Raw genomic sequence first — 18,045 nt, 5'->3', positions numbered from 1 at the left:
GCTCAATACTACTCAGTATTCTAGAAGTTTTATTCCAGTTGTGGAATGATCTTCCTAATCGGTTAGTTGAATCATTGGAACTTCAAAAGTTCAAATTTGCAGCAAATGTTTTTATGTCTTTATATTTTATCTATGAAATATCTGTTTTGATGTTGCTACGATTTTTGAATATTTATTTTAATTGTTCATTATTCCTAAGGTCGTTTATTTATTTCCTTATTTACTTTCTTCACTGGGCTATTTTTCCATGTTGGATATATATATATATATATATATATATATATATATATATATAAATATGTGTGTGTGTGTGTGTTTGTGTGTGTGTGTATTTATACATTGCACACATACACATATTCATATAAATATGTATGTGAGTGTGTGCATATATCTATAAAGATGGGGTAATTTAGTGCTTCTTTAATAATATTTATTTTTGGAGACTTTCTATGATGTAAATGTAATCAAGAGACACTAAGCCTAATTGAAGCCAATTATATGTAATACAAGTGTTTAGTGCAGTAATACCCAGAAAAAGTTCCATGCTATTATGATGAACATTCTAGTTGGCAAAGTGTTTGGTAATTAATTAATATATTAGCCATAGTGCAAGTTCTTGGATATAAAGTTAATTGATGTAATTGTACTGATGATGACAATTAAAATATTAATAATGTAAGCGTGGTAATTGCAGAGTTGACTTCAAACAAGACTCAAAGAGAGAGAGAGAGAGAGAGAGAGAGAGAGAGAGAGAGAGAGAGACTATATTATCTCACCTGTATAATAAAGAGCATGTGTCTGGATATATATATATATATATATATATATATATATATATATATATATATATATATATATATATATATATATATATATATATATATATATATATATATATATATATATATATATATATATAGGTGCTACTATAGCGTGAGGTCTACCGCCATATGTCGCCTACCCAGGTGGAGGGTGGGGTCTACCGTGTGACCAGCGTCCCAGAGCCCCGCAGCTCTATATTGGCCTTGTCCGCACCTAACCATCGAACATGTGAACTGCCCAAATCCATCAAAAACGTGACCTGTCCATATAAAAGGAAGCAAATGGAGCTCCTGAATAAGTTTTTCCCTCGGCCTAAAAGAGATATCAATTGAGCAATCGTGATTGGACGCTAAAACGATGATTCTGAAGAGAATGCGAGGTGTTGGTAGTCAGCTGTTCCAGTCTCATCTTGATCATTTTTGCTGGAAGGTGATGAGTAAAAATTCATTCCAATGATCTATTTGTGTCATTCTTAGAAGATGTACGAAGTGTGTATCGCTAGATTAACCTGTTTGATGTACGAAGACTGTATCGCTAGAATAAATGTATAGAAATATACAATAACCTGTTTGATGTACGATGAGTGTATCGCTAGAATAAATGTTTGGAAATATATGATAACATGTTTGATGTACGAAGAGTGTATCGCTAAAATAAATGTATGGAAATATATGATAACATGTTTGATGTACGAAGAGTGTATCGCTAGAATACATGTATGGAAATACATGATAACATGTTAATTTTTACCTTTATTCCTTTTTTTTAATGCAACTAGAAATCCAATTATCTATTTAAGTCATTTCTAAGATATGTTTGAATTAAGTGTTTATTGCTTAAACAAATGTATGAAATGTGTTTTATCTATTCAGCAGTAGACCTCACGCTATAGTGCTAACAGGAGGTAGATCTCACGCTATAGTGTGGTAGACCTCACGCTATAGTAGCACCTATATATATATATATATATATATATATATATATATATATATATATATATATATATATATATATATATATATATTTCCGGCAAGTCTGATCGCCATTGACAGACGTATAACTACTTGGTCTCTCCTTCCCTCGGGTATGGTGCGAAGTAGTAGTCATTCCCTGGTGAGACGTGGTACCCCGAGAAGTAGCCTACACCCGGAAACAACTACCGTGTTGTAGTTAGGAAAGGGGGAGGGGGTGAGAAGGTTTGAATCTGTGTGTGTTTGTGTTTATTTAGTTGTCCTTTTTGTGACTGGTCGCGTACATTAGTTGTTTAATGTCATGAAATTTTCATTTACAAGATTTATAGTAAATTGAGTTGTGATGCATTTGATCCTTGTCTGTGAAATTCTGGATTCCGCGACTTCTATTGTTAAGTTTGGCTAGTTTTATTCAAAACATAAAAAATATTCGTTTTATATTATTGTGAAACAATATCCGAATATAAGTATGCCCAATGTAAAAGTTAAGGAATAATTTATCAATTTGTCAATGGGTTAATAATGATTCGCTATGTTAACAAAAGCAACAAATGAAGTAATTGGGTAGTTTATCCCAAATACTCGACGATGTTATTAACAGCTCTCACGCCGACAACAGTAAAGGTAGGTAAGTCGGAAGTGTGAAAACCATTTGCTTGAAGTTATCAGACGCGATAGGTTGTACCTAGCGGGTGGGACAACGGAAATAAAAGGATTAATTCAAATTTAAGTTAAGTTAGTTCGACCGTACTTGTGAATCATGCCGACTTCAGGGATGTTTTAGTTCCTCTGACCCAAGTATTTCGGAAGTGCTTGTTTAAAACGCCATCGTTTTCGAATATCTTCCACCTGAAAAAAAAGGAATCGCAGCTCTTCTCTAGAGGAAGTATGTTGTAAGGTAAGGAACCAGATTTAGGTATTGTAGTGAGAATGTTTATCTTAATATAATCGTTAATCTTGGTAATGTATTGTGGTTTTTGCATGCATTTATTCGTGTTGTTTTGCATTTTAAGCGATGTACGATAAAATAAGTTTGTTTTGGTATAACTAGTTGAAGCGAGTTTTATTTGTAGATCGTCGTAATTACAAAGTAAATTTTTGCGTGATTTAGTGTACAATTGCATAGTGGAGTTATTTATTACACTAATCAAACACTAAGGATATAGGCTCTGTATAACCTTTGTACTGTCCAACATAAATCCCCTGGTCCTCTGACTTCAATTACTTAGTAATAATTACAGGCCAGAAGCAGCGTCCTCGAAGGACCAATCCCGAAATGATAACAAAGGGATAATGGTGTAAGAGGAGTAATGTACAGTATATGTACTGGAACATTTCGAGAACGACTAGGGTTATAGTGCATGCAACTCGTGGTTGTTTGGTCAGGAGTCAAGGCTTGTTTATATCTTGTTCAATTATTCTCACTCGTCTGAGACTTGTCAAATTCAAGATGTAGCAGTACAAGTTAATTCAGTACCATACCAAAAGTTCATTTCAGATTTATTTAAGAAGGGCTGTGATTACCGCAGTTAAAAATTTTCAGTATTTATTCAGTGTCTCCCTTTAAATTATAGTTTCATTTCTTCACAAGTGTGTTTAATCAGGATTTTCTCCACCATGCGAACGAGTGTGTCATTGCTTGTTTAGAGGTAGGCGATGAAGCCGAGCGGATACTGGTCTCGTGGTAAGGTTCCGGTGTAGCTGGAAATTTCCCCCCGGGAAAATTAGCCTTGGATTGATTTCCCCCCGGGTAAAGCAGTCCTGGCTGTTATCCCCCCAGGGGGAATTTCAGCCCTTAGATATTTTTCACCCAGGCCATTTCTCCCCCACCCTCCCTTACAGAGAAACGGTAATTGTTTACAACACCACGCTCTCCATTTACTCCAATATAATGCAATCCTGCAGTTCTCACCTTCTTGCTCACTAATTAGGTGGTTATTTAAATTCTGGGAAAGCAATAATTAGAAAGCTATAATGAGGCGGGGGAAGGGGTTATAAAAAGAAAATAGTTCGGTTTCCTCACTGAACGACTTGGAACTAACATGTCAACATTATCAACCAAACAGAATTCGTGATGCCAGCGTACATAAACAGAAGTTTGTGATGCCAGCGTACATTTGATATACTATATATTCAAAATATACTTAATCAAACATTGAGTGATTACTCAAAAGTGTCAGGATTTTTAAATTGCATATTTTATGGACACTTTTGAGTAATTAATCCATTTTAATTAAGTATATTTTGAATATACGGTACTGTATATCAAATGTACGCTGGCATCCCAAACTTCTGTTTATGTACGCTGGCATCACGAATTCTGTTTGGTTGACAATGTTGACATGTTATTTCCAAGTCGTTTTTCAATACTCCCTTTACACAAAATATTAAAAGGTACAAAAGGGTACAGAACCTAACAAACTCACCTAACCTAACCTAGAAGTTCCCAGGTCACAACACTTAGACAGAGGTAAGCTCCGGACCCCCTTCCCAGGTCACAACCCCTAGTGGGGGCAAGCTCCGGACCCCCTTCCCAGGTCACAACCCCTAGCGGGGGCAAGCTCCGGACCCCCTTCCCAGGTCACAACCTCTAGCCGGGGCAAGCCCCCTGACCCCCTTCCCAGGTCACAACCCCTAGCCGGGGCAAGCCCCCTGACCCCCTTCCCAGGTCACAACCCCTAGTCGGGGGAAAGCCCCCGGACCCCCTTCCCAGGTCACAAACTTGCCCTGGCAAGAGGTAATGTTGAACTTTTCACTCTAAAAACATTAAAATTAAAGAAATTAATGACTTAACTCTTATGACCCTGTGTAATGGTCTGTTTTTCCCTCTCATCTGAAATAATGGTTACCTCCACCAAGAAAAGGGGGAATCTTGGCCCAGAGGGTGGAATATTATCCTGGGACAAAGTTCCCCCCGGGAGGATATATATACTGGGCCATATTTCCTCCAGGGGGAATTTCGGATGGGGGGAAAAACAGACCATTACACCGGTCTATGATGAGGTACCAAATCTCTAATCTCTGCCACTGGGTTAAGTTTTCCGAGCCCCTTTCTGGTGTCGATCTCGCCAATCCGAGAAATAATCCTGATGCCATGCCCGGTGAAATTAGTGGAGGACATCAGTTAGGCATTGATATCAAGTCTGAAGGGCAGGGTGGATTAGGTAGTAGGACAGGTTGTCTTTAGGATAAGTGTCTACGTTAGGGGCCAGGAAAATAGTGTGTCCGTCAACAAGGTGGGAGGGGGTCAAGGCTTGGTTAAGATTGTGCTTGCGTATGACGGTGAGGGTGTGGCTATTTAAAGCCATTTTGACTTCAGTGAGGAGGGTGGTGAACTCATGCGGGCGAGTTTTGTTGTAGGGGGTTTTCTTTAAGGCTGTGTTCATGAGGCCAATATGTCTCTTGGGTAAATATATGGTACTTTAGTTTCTCGCCAAATACCTGAACCATATATTTTTCCTATTCGCGATCTTGTGTTTTATGCATTACTGACCATGATTATTGGGGCAAGCCATCCGTTCGTGAATTTTTGGACCCCCTTATATAAAGACAATTATGGGGTACCCCAGTATGTAGCCTTTTTTTTTTTTGCAAAATAAGCACAAGATAACCAGTTGGAAAAATATATGGTTCATGTAAGCGACTGAAAACAGGCCAAAATGTGATTATTTAACAGGTCACAACCGCTAGCTGGACCCCTGCTTTCTCCAGGTCACAAACGAAAAGTAAATCACAAATAAATCCTTTCATTATGAAAAAGTAAATCACAAATAATTCCTTACCTCGTGATTAACAGTCACCATTTTTTTTTTTTTACAGAAGCTTTGCAGTAGAGATGTGCTGGTCTTTCCTAAAAGTTAAGTCAGAATCGGAACTTTGAGGCATTATTTCACTGTTATTTTTTAATTTCACATGTCTAACTATAGCTGCGCTGAATTTTAGATTTACAAACACCGAGAATTAAAGAAGGATAATTAAAATGTAAAAAAAAAATTAAGTAATTTATTGTATTTGCCAAATATCCTAATTCATCCAGGTGCTGATGCGGCAGCTAATACACAAAGTTGACCATCGTGAAGCAAGGGGGAACCGCAGTAATTCAGCTTCTTCCAAATGCCTAATTACATACTACACAACGATTGTATAAATACATATCAAAATCCAATTATTACGAGAAGCACGTATAACACTTGACATGTTGCATACCTGGGAAAACTTAAGTAAAATAATATACTGTATACCCATAGTCCAAACTGAAGTCCACGTAGTACAATTTATGATATCCCTGAAAGGGTACGAACTCGTGACAAATTTGAAAGGTTTGAAAAAAATAAAACTTAATTAAGAAAGTAAGCAATGATAATTGGAAGTAAAATTTATATGGGATGGCATTATCCCTCTAAATGATTTCTTTTAACATAAAAAAAAAACCCTGAGTTTTACAGACCCACCGATATCATCCTGGGACGAAGGCGAAGTCCGTGTAGAGATGGACTGCGATGAAAGAAAGCTTCTTCCAGGTTCGGGTTAAATCGAGTTTACAAGGCGATAGTACTCTTCGTCACTTCAAAGGACATGTAGAAAGTGTTCTTTGTCACGTTAAATGTGTAGCTGTGCAATTTCCATTCTTATATCAAGAACAGGAGCTCGAGTTACTATACCCCCAGCGATGGAATGCTCCTTCGTAACTGACTTAAGTTTCCGTCAACCTCAGGAAGAAAGCAAAGCATTAGTGGCTGGTTAGGTTAAAACCACAAAACGGCCGCCGGAAGGCAGTGGGCTGTTAACAACCAAGGGGGTAGTTAAATACTTTAAACTAAGCTAACTGTCTTCCAGTGACCATGCTACTTACATTGTAATATAATATATAAAACAAAATACAAATTCCATTTGGAATTTCAGTACAATAGCTTTACACTGAACGGAGAGCAGTTCTATCATAATCAATTGTTGACATAAATGAAATTTTAAAAAATTTTGAAATAATTTGATGTACTTCCCTTGAGTTCCCTCTTGGAGACGCCTCTACGTGATGGTAGTTATGTTGAAACTGAAGGGGAAGGTGAATAAAAATAAAAAGTGGCTGTTGTAGATCAACACCCTGGAACTTATGAAGAAGTACTCGTAAGCTGTTAATTGCTTTAAAAAACCCACCTAACAGATACGTTGTTGTAAATGCATAGAAAGCTCCCCAAACCAATCAGAACCGAGCAGTCTCTCAGATGTAAACAATGGACTTAGGAGTGAAAAATATGCTTCACATTTTAATAGACCGATACTTAAGTTATTATGCCCCCACCCCTATTAAACATATAGAGAAAAATACCAAACTAGCCAGCAGTCTCGTCCATTTCTTATAAGGAATTCCAGTTTTGCAAGTATCGTATATTTACTGTCTCTTTTAAAAGGCACCCATCCATGCGGCCTGTGGGGTTGTAAATTTCAACCGCAAAAGGCTGTGGCGGAGTTACTATCGCAGCTTGGGTTCCACTATCAACCCATCCAGAACTGGCTGAACTGAGCAAAGGTGGAAGTGTTATCCATGTGGACAGCCTGTGGCATCCCATTTCTGGCAGTGCGGTGAAAAGGGGTCATTGTGAGTTCGGTGTCCGACATAAAGGTGATTTAGTAAAGTGCCATGGCATGGGTAGTGATACTGGTGATGCGGACTGCGTAGTGTGGCACTCTTTGGAGCAAGAAGGGTCCAGTGTAGTTCATTCCTAGATGTCAGAAGGGGACTGGGTCCGTGGTGCATTCACAGGGCATGTGCACAGGTGTAGGCTGAGGGTATGGGAGCACAGTAATTTGTTTTGCATAGATGCAGTGGTTCAAGTTTTTCTGCACCGACTGTCACATATGTAGAACCCAATACTACGATCGGAGTATTAATGAATGTTACAATACTGTCATGATGATGGTGATGTTGTTCCTAGTCATTCAACAGTCAAATACATGATTGCCGGGCGATGAGGATCTGGTGATGTGCATTATGACTCTTGTTGGATGTGTTGAGGCGCGTCGTGCAACGTATTAGTCCCGGGGCGTCAACGGTTAGCTGTAAGGATGATATGAGGGCATCTTTATCGCTGGTAAATTATTATTTTTTCAATATCAAACTTACCCGATGATCATATAGCTGCATCCCTGCTGCCCGACAGAAAAAATCCACGGGCGGAACACGCCAGCGATCGCCCTACAGGTGGGGGTGCACATCAACAGCGCCATCTGTCAAGCAGGCACCCAAGCACTCGATGTCAACACAGAACCAATTTTCCCTCTGTCGTGCCACAGGCAAGACCTACTAAATACGCCGTCCCTAACTGGATTTGTTTTCACAACGAATTGGTGAAGTACACTATTCCAGTTTTGAGCTTTCGCTATGCAGGGGTTTTATCTTCATTTCAAAACTTGAACTCGTTTTGGATAGATTTAATTATGGCCGACCCTTCCCTTAGACGGAAGTGTTGGTGACGAAGAGAGTATGGACTCTCATTCACTTTTAAATGGCCGACCCTTCCCTTAGACGGAAGTGTGTTTAGGTTTTTGGTAATTTTGCTTAACAAGTTATAGATCTATTTATTTTATATCTCTCCGCCTTTATAGGCCTCTTCGATTAACTTTCCATTTATTATAAACTTATAAAAATTAATTTTTATGTTTGTTTATATGCGACCTTTCCTAATATAGGCGGTCCTTACTTGGAACCGAAGTTAATTAACATTGAGCCCGTCATTTCGTATTTACCTTTTAAGAATTTATACTTTTTTAATTTTAATGTTTTTGAAAGAATTTCTTTGATAAGTCTCGTACTGTTTTCAAAGATGAACTAACGTTTAGTTTAGTCTCCGCAGTTGTTGACGTTCAGAACGTTCAACATGCGCTCTATCGTTACGATAGAGAGAGAGTATTTCACGGTTTCACGTTGCAGTAAGAGTAAACCGATTCTAGCGTTTCGTTCATTCTTTCTTAGCTTAAATGGTTTAAATTCTAATAAAGGAACTTTTTATTTGGGAAACCTTTCAGTTTTTTCCTTTAGCAAATAATATGTTTTAACGATATATTTCTGGGCGAAGGACCTGTGCCGCCCAGTGAATAAGCTCCATTTAGCACTTATTCTTAGGTAATTTACTGCTAAATATACCAGAGAAAAAATGTAAAGGAGTGCTAGGTTAACTAGCTCGCTCACCTATTGGTGTCGGTATAAAATTGGGCGTATAATTCAGAGGTCCCGCACTATTTAGATTTATCCACGACAGAAACCCCAATAGAGGAGAGCCGTTCAACCTCACTCGGTACTACTAACAATGCATCCGCTCAGAACCCAACTCCTTAGCACCCAAAGTTTGGGGACTCCAAGGGAGAGGAGCTGGGAGGGTTCACTGGGCGGCACAGGTCCTTCGCCCAGAAATAGATTTTTCCTACGTCAAAATCCCTTTTCTGGGCTCGAACCTGTGCCGCCCAGTGAATCTATACAAGAGAAAATGTCACCAAACTTGCAAAATAAAGGAAAAAACATAAGCGTAAGGGAAATACAGGATGCTTTTAATCAGAGATGAGTACCAAAAAACAATTATAAGGGTATCTTAAATATGAACATAAATCCAATAAGGTAGGTATAATAATGCCGTGAGTGATAATATATACAGATACTCAGGAGTATATAAAAATTTACAAATATAATAACAGTATTCAGGTGCGAGACCAACGAATACAATAGGGTATAAATGAGGCAGGTAAGAGGGAGAGATAAAGAGACAAGGCATTAACCTGTGAGTTACCTGGGAGTAACTACGCTCCCTGCGGCTACTGTAGAAAATTTTAGGGCTTCCAAATGTTTAAGGTAGTGTTTCTTGAACACTGACGGTGATTTCCACCCTGTACACCTGGAAAGGTCTGTAAAATTCATGTGGTGAAAGAAGTTCACCGAGGTAGCAACCGCCCTGATATCATGTGCAAGAGGAAAAGAGTCAGGGTTAGCTTGTTTAATAAAATACAAAATTTGTTGCCTGATCCCTTTAATAGTAATGGTACCGCCTTGTTCTCTAACGAATAGAGGCCCCGAGGAGTTAGAGGAGGTCCGGGATAAATAAGACCTAAGAGTAGTAACAGGGCACAGAGACGGATCTTGCGTGAGGGGAACAATTTTCCAGGAGGACCATCTGTTTTGAGGGTCTTCGTTCTTAGCCAAAAAGAATTTGTTAGGAGAAAGAAGGACCTCTCCCGAAGGCAGAAAGTCAATATGACCCGGGTCTCTCGACAAGGCTGCCAATTCAGAAATTCTTGCCCCGGAAGCCAAGCTCACCAGGAAAAGTGTTTTCCTGAGAAGGGGCATGTAATCACAAGAACTGTTAATGGTATCAGAAGCCAATTTGAGTACGTCATTAAGGAACCAGGTCACCGGGGTAGGACGAGTAACCGGTTTCAGTCTGGCACAAGCTTTCGGAATTGAAGCTAACAAAGAGTCGGTTAAGTCTATGTTAAAACCCACTAGGAAGATCTTTTTCAGAGCCGATTTAATAGTGGTGATAGTATTGGCTGCCAGACCTGATTCTAATAAAGATCTAAAGAAAGTGACTGTAAGGTTCAAGTTCATACAGTTCACGTCTGAGTCTATTAAAAATTTTGCCAACTTTTTAACTGCAGAGTCATACTGGCGGATGGTGGAATCCCGTTTATCCGATTCTAGGAACAAGGTGTTTTGAGGATCAATATTGGCACCATGCATAGCCGCAAACTTCATAAAGTCCATAAAGTTAGGGCGCTCTGAATGTTTGAGAAAGCGTACACAACGCGTGTTTGTACTATCTGAGACAGAACCGGATTGGGTATCGGGTGAGGGTATAGTCTCAACTCTCGTAGGAGAGGATACCAGTTGCTCTTGGGCCAGTTGGGTGCGACCAAGGCTACTTGTCCCTTGAAGGATCTCAGTTTGTCTAGAACTTTCAGCAAAAGATTCACCGGGGGAAAGAGATAAATCTTTTCCCAGGTGTCCCAATTCTGTGACATGGCGTCTGTGGCGTAAGCCTGAGGGTCTAGATTGGGAGCCACATATACTCTCAATTTGTGGTTGGATTCCGTGGCGAAGAGGTCCACTTGGAGACCGGGAACCTGAGAGAGAATCCACCGAAATGACTTTAGATCGAGTGACCATTCCGATTCTAGAGGGGAGGTCCGGGACAGGGCGTCTGCCACTACATTCCGGACTCCCGCCAGGTGGACAGCTGAAAGATGCCAACGGTTCAAGGCTGCTAGGGAGAATATGGCTACTAGAACATGGTTCAGAGGCCCTGACTTTGACCCGCCTCTGTTGAGGCAGCGGACCACCACTTCGCTGTCGAGGACCAGACGAAGGTGTTGTCTCTTGGGAAGAGCGAGACGTTTCAGGGTTAGAAGAACTGCCATGGCCTCTAGCACATTGATGTGAAATTGGCGGAACAAGGGAGTCCAAAGACCTTGAACTTTCTTGAGCTGAGAATAACCGCCCCAACCTGATAAGGATGCGTCCGTGTGAATGATTAATTTCGGAGGCGGAAATCGAAGGGGAACTGACTTTGACAGACTGTTTGCTCTTGTCCAAGGAAGAAGTCTTTCCCGTAGAATGGGAGGAAGGCGGACTTTCCTGTCCCGGAGCTTCCGGTTCGCCCTCGAACGCCAGACACGATTGATATCTTTCAATTTTGCCTTCAGAAGAAGATCCGTCACTGAGGCAAACTGAAGGGACCCCAGAATCCTCTCTTGGAGTCGTCTGGAACTTACTTTGTCTTTGAGAAAGCGTTTGGTGTTCCTTGCAATCTCTAACCTCTTGGGTCTGGGAAGACACAAAGTATGAGATATAAGATCCCATTGCAGGCCGAGCCATTGGAACTTCGATTTTGGAAGAAGACGGGACTTCTTGAAGTTGATCTGGAAGCCTAGAGATTGAAGATAATGGATGACTTTGTGAGTGGCTTTTAGGCAATTTTGGGAGGTGTCTGACCAAATGAGCCAGTCGTCCAGATAGGCTACTACTTGAATCCCTTGATTCCTGAGTTCCTGAACAACGACTTCTGCTAACTTTGTGAAGATCCTTGGGGCGATGTTGAGCCCGAAAGGCATCACCTTGAAGGAGTAACTTTTGTCCCCTAAGCGAAAGCCTAGGTACGGACGGAAGTGTCTCGCTATCGGGACGTGATAATAGGCGTCTGTAAGATCGATAGAGGTGGTGACGGCCCCACGGGGAAGTAAGGTCCGCACCTGCGAGACGGTAAGCATTCGAAACTTGTCGCATTGAATGGACAAGTTGAGAAGGGATAGGTCTAGAATCACTCTTCTCTTGTCTGAATCCTTCTTCGGGACACTGAACAGCCGACCTTGAAACTTCAGATGTTTCGCTTCTTTTATGGCGTTCTTTTGTAAAAGATCCTGGACAAATTCGACCAGGTCCGGAGTGGAATGTTGACGAAATTTGTTCGGAGGAGGAGGTCCTTGAATCCAACTCCACCCCAGTCCCTTGGAGATGATACTGAACGCCCAGGGACTGAACCTCCATTTGTTGCGGAAGGCATAGAGCCTCCCCCCTACCTGCTGCACCTCATTATTGGTTTGAGGAGTTGCCTCCACGTCCGCCTCGGAAGTTCTTTCCTCTGCGAAAAGCTCTTCCCCTGCCTTTGTTCTGGTTAGAACCACGGTGGTAGCCTCTACCTCTACCATAACTCTGGGAAGAGCTATGAGCCTCGTAAGACTGGTTAAAGGCAGGAGAAGTGGCGGAGGCACCAGAAAGCTGGCTCTTAGGGAGCAGAACGGTGACATAGTCATCCGAAGGAGCCTGAGAGGTATAAGGCTGTGCAGGGACAACAGAAGATGGAGGAAGAGGCAGCCGGAAGTTGGATGAAGCACTCTGCTGTTGCCTGAACTGGGTGGAGGTATATGGTCTAAGCTTCTTCCTACCCCGGGCTTGATAATTTGCGGGGTCATATTTGCGTTTAGGGGTCAAACCCCAACGGGCTTTAAGGCTCTGATTAACCCTAGTGGCCTCCGCCAAGACTTCCTCTACGAGATCCTCGGGGAAGAGATTTGAACCCCAACAGGAGGACCGGATGAGCTTATTAGGTTCATGCCTAATCGTCGCCTCAGCTAGGACATGCTTGCGACATCTGCGTTTAGCAGTAGCGAAGTCATACAAGTCATAATATAAAGACTGTAACGTAGCCTTGTTGAGAGACTTAAAAATACTCTCCGTATCGTAAGTCAAGGCTATCGACTCCGTGGATGTGGCCAAGTTTAGAGTACGGCCCACACGTAGGCGGGAATCATATTCCTGTTTAATGAGGGATTCCGGGAGACGGGGAAGGCTCTCACTAAACAAAACTGAGGCACAGTCTGCTGCAAGCTTGCCAGAGGTAAAGGTTGTATGGACGTTGTCCCAACACTCAATGCCTGAAGGAAGAAGGAGGGAGATTGGATCCACCTCTCGGATGGGAGGCAAGGGCTTCTCCTCCAGAGCATATTGGAAGGCAAGCTCTGCCACCTTATTGACGCATGGAGTCAAGGTGTTCTTGTCCATTAAGAACATCGTAAAGGAGCTTTTATAAGGCGTCAGCATGGTGTTAGTGCAGCCGATGTCGTTCAAAAATCTGGCCCAAACAGATTGGGCTTGCTCCTTCGGGAAGATGACCGTCTCTTTGGGAACCTTGTCTAATCGAACTAAAGCTTCCTCGGTAAGCCTGGCATAACCATGAAATGGAAATGCCAGACCGGGAGGAAAGAATTCAAAGTCCTCTAGAGGACGAGTGCCAAGGCCCTCCAAAGTCAACATTCCGTCTGAGAACGGGGAATGAAGAGCCATACGCCAGGGGTTGTTCTTGGCAAACGGCGGGAGTTTAGAGGCATCCGGGATGAGAGAGCTTTGGACTCTCTCCGGAGCTCCTTGCTCTAAAGCCCCAAGTCTCTGACCGAAGTTAGAGAGCATCGTGTCCATCTTCGACTGCATCTCCGAAACCAACTTTGCCTGCATCTCCGACACGATGCGAAGCATGGCTGATTCGGAAAGGCCCTGGCTAGTAGCAGGAGGGGCGGAATGAACTCCCGGGTCGTGAGACTTAGAGGAGGAACCAGAGACCTTTGATGACAGGTTCGTACTTTGTTTAGAGCCATGAGAAGTCTTGTGAGGCTTGCGAGCTTTGGGTAAGGTTCTTGAAGTAGACTTATCCTTAGGGGGGACCGGGTATGATCGTTGAGACGAATCACGGTCCCCAGAAAATCCATGAAAAGAAGAGCGATCAGAAGAAGAAGAAAGAGCGGGGCTGAGGATAGGAATCTCAGCGCCGGACACACCTGCCTCACTTACCACCCTACCTGTATCCGGCTCGTCTAGTAACATTGGTTCGACGTCCAGGTTCATGGAGGCAACATTGTCCTCCAGACCTCCGGGGGCGTCCGATGGATCTTGCTCTGGGTCGATGAGACCCGTTATAGTGGCATCAATGTGGGCAATGATGGGAGCTGCCACATGCCTAGCCACAGCAGCAATTGGGCTCTTCTCTCAGGTTCTAAGTCGAGAGAGAAGAGAGAGAGAGAGAGAGAGAGAGAGACGGAGGGAGAGAGAGGAGAATAAACGTTTCGTTCAAGCGGGTAACGTTGTTCTCGTTTTTTACTCTTCTCCCTAGTCGCTGTAGGGGAAGAAGGTAAAACGTTTCTAGAGTTTTATTCTTGTTCCCAGGCTTTATGCGGTGAGAGATTTTAAACGTAGTTTATTTGATCTAGTGTTTAGTCTCTTTTCCAGCCACTGAATTCTTTATCTTTAATTATGTTTTTCTGTTGCATTGTAAACTGTTTTCGCAATTACTACCTTTTAATGAAGGATAGGATTGCGTGTTTCACATAGAAATCAGTTAAAGTTTCGATTTCAGTGAAATAAGTGCTAACAGAAAATCAAAAGTGATAAAGTGATATGCGCAAAGTGTTACAGTGTTGCGTTCGAGGGTTCGTCTGTTCGTGCCAGTTGTTCACCTAGTCCGATACCTCTTACAAGCTCCCAAGCCCAGGGGAGAAGTAATGTCTAAGGACTTATGGGTTCCGCAGGCCTTGATCGACGAACAGACGTTTCCCTCGGTGGTTTCGGGTGTATCTACACACGTTGCCGACGTGATCGCCCCACCCACACAAAGACGAGAGAGCCCATTTATTCCTCGTCTGCGGAAGAGGTTTCTCGCAGAAACCATGGACCAATCTTGCAGCTTTTTAGTGCAAGTCGGTCCCTTCCGTGCAAGTCCAACGGCCTAGGTGTAGCCACTGGGTCAGTTCGGACTCGCTGTAGTCATCCGACGACTGCACACCTCCCAAGAGAGGCAAGGTGGTACCGCAACAGGCAGTAACTCCGTCTGTTGCCGCACCAGCTGTTTTAGACCCTCAGTCACAACGGACAGTAGCTCCGTTTGTTGCCGTCTTTTATAGACCCTAGTGGTCCATGCTGCAGACTATGCAGTCTCAGCTTGCTTCCTTCATGCAGGAGTATCGTGCTGAGAAGGTTGACACTGCACCTGTTAACCTACAACCTGCCACGGTTGTGCGCTCAGCAGATACTGCGGCTGCCTGCTCCCACACTCCACCTGTGAGAGCTCCACCACCGATGCGCAGTCGACCCTGCCAGACGCATGTTCATGCTGCACCCTCCGTTGACATGCGTGAGCTACCGCATCAGCAGTGGGAAGGTGCTGTAAAGCTGCCGTGTTTTGACGCAATGCGGCATGCTCCGCAACCCACGGCAGTCCCTCCCACGCACCAGCACTCCACTTTTGTTGTTGCCAGGTCCCACACTCCGACTGCGGAGAAGGTTGACGATGCACCCGTTGGCCTACAGCCTGCCACGGTTGTGCGCCCAGCATGGCTGCCTGCTCCCACACTCTTGTTGTGAGAGCTCCTCCACCCATGCGCAGTCGACCCTGCCAGACGCATGCTGACTCCCACAGACACACGGAGCACTCCGTTGCCGTGCGTGAGCTACCACAAGCTGCCGTGTTTTGACACGGTGTGTCAGCCTCCGCAACCCTCTGTGGTTACCGCCACTCGCCCGCAGCACACTAGTCAGTCAGGAGTTGAGGCTTCCCCACACAGCTTTGGTTGTTGCCAGCTCACAGACTGTCAAGCAGTTACATGACGTTGCCTTCTGGTCTGCTACTATGCACCAGTGCTGTATGTCCTCACGCTCCTGTTGTGGTTGACAGTTCAGTTTTTGACAGTTCACAGACTGTCAAGCAGTTACATAACGTTGCCTTCTGGTCTGCTGCTTATGCACCAGTGAACCCTCACTGAGATAACCTAGCTTTTCTCGGACATGGTTCCTGTAGATGAGAAAGTGCTGTTCTCCCTCCTTCTGATATTCCCTTGAGGACTCTGTCATTTGGAGAGGAGCCTTAAGCTGCTTAGCCTCCTATGGACTTTAATTAAAGCATAACATGCTTCCAGGGATGGTAAATGGTTCCGCTTCAGTCGCTAATCCCGTCTGTTGCCACACCTGCTCCCGTAGACCCTAATGGGCTTTGTTGCAAGACATGCAGTCCAAGCTTAGTCCTTGTTAGAGGATTTTTTACGGAGAAGAACCTTCTAGCCAACAACCTTCCTACCGGTTGGTTGTACGCCCTGTTGACGCTGAGCTATCCTACTCACGTCCGCCAGTTGAGATGGTTCCTCCACCGGTGCGACCCAGTGTGGGTTGCCAGTCGCACGTTGACGTTAAGCAACTCTCGGAGGTGGTTGTGGACGTTCAGTGTGTCACTAGGAAGACGTTCAACAACCAGCAGAGGTGACTTGTTGTGACGCAGTGCGGCAACCTCAGCAACCCGGTAGGGGGTTGTCTGCACAACCCAGACAGTCTAGACAGTTTCGGGTTGTCGCTGTACTTCCTCGCGTCCCCATGGTTGACAGTTCACAGACTGTGCAGCAGTTCCATGATCTTGTGTCCGGCTCCGTCACGCATCCACCAGTGCGACCGGATTCAGCGAGTCAGACGTTGCCCACTCCGTTGCCGTTTCCTCATCAGTTTCGGATGAGGAACCCTCTGATGGGGACATGGCTGAACAAGACGATCATCCCCCAGCCATGCTATCCATCCAGAAGATGCTGAAGAAGGAACACGGCCCTGTCAGGCTGTGGATGAGTCTGGTTAGGACACTGTCATCCGTGGTTCAATTGGTGTCTCTTGGAAGACTACACCTCCGTCCTCTTCGGTATCATCTAGCTCTTCACTGGAAAAGGACAAGACGCTAGAAGCGGTCTCGATCCCGGTTTCCGGAAAGATAGTCTGGTCTGACTTGATGAAAGGACTTTATCAACCTTTGAAAGGGTCTTCCCCTGACTGTTCAGACTCCCAACCACGTTCTCTTCTCAGACGCATCGGACGTAGGCTGGGGTGCGTCCTTAGGCGGTAGGGAATGCTCGGGATTATGGAACTCGAGTCAAAGGACAATGCATTTCAACTGCAAGAAGCTTCTGGCAGTACTTCTGACCTGGAAAAGCTTCAGGTCTCTCCTTCAAGGCAAAGCGGTGGAGGTGAACACGGTCAACTCCGTGCTTTGATGTACATCTCCTAGCAAGGAGGGACCTACTCTCTGACATGGTACGAGTTTGCAAGTGACCTCCTCTCCTGTTCAACAGGTCTAGTCTTTTCACTAGTAACGAGTTTCATCCAAGGCAACTTGAATGTCTTAGCAGATTGTCTCAGTAGGAAGGGACAATAATTCCAACACATTGGACCCTCCACAAGGATGTATGCAAGAGACTTTGGGTCACCTGGGGCCAGCCAACCATAGATCTCTTCGCAATCTCGATGTCCAAGAGGCTCTCAATACTTTGCTCACCTATCCCGGACCCAGCAGTAGTTCTTTTAGATGCCTTTCACTAGATTGGTCTCATCTAGATCTATATGCATTCCCTCCGTTCTAGATTGTCAACAAGGTACTGCAGAAGTTCGCCTCTCACGAAGGGACAAAGTTGACTCTAGTTGCTTCCCTCTGGCCCGCGAGAGAATAACTTACCGAGGTACTTCGATGGCTAGTAGACGTTCCCAGAACACTTCCCCTAAGGGTGGACCTGCTACGTCTGCCACGCGTAAAGAAGGTACTCCAAGGCCTCCACGCTCTTCGTCTGACTGCCTTCAGAATATCGAAAGACTCTCGAGAACTAGAGGTTTTTCGAAGGAGGCAACCAGAGCGATTGCTAGAGCAAGGAGAACATCCACCCTTAGAGTCTACCAATCGAAGTGGGAAATCTTCCGAAA

This window comes from Palaemon carinicauda, chromosome 42 (genome assembly GCF_036898095.1).
Source record: "Palaemon carinicauda isolate YSFRI2023 chromosome 42, ASM3689809v2, whole genome shotgun sequence".
Lineage (NCBI taxonomy): Eukaryota > Metazoa > Arthropoda > Malacostraca > Decapoda > Palaemonidae > Palaemon > Palaemon carinicauda.
The sequence above is the reverse complement of the archived record's forward strand: the minus strand, read 5'-3'. Positions refer to the sequence as shown.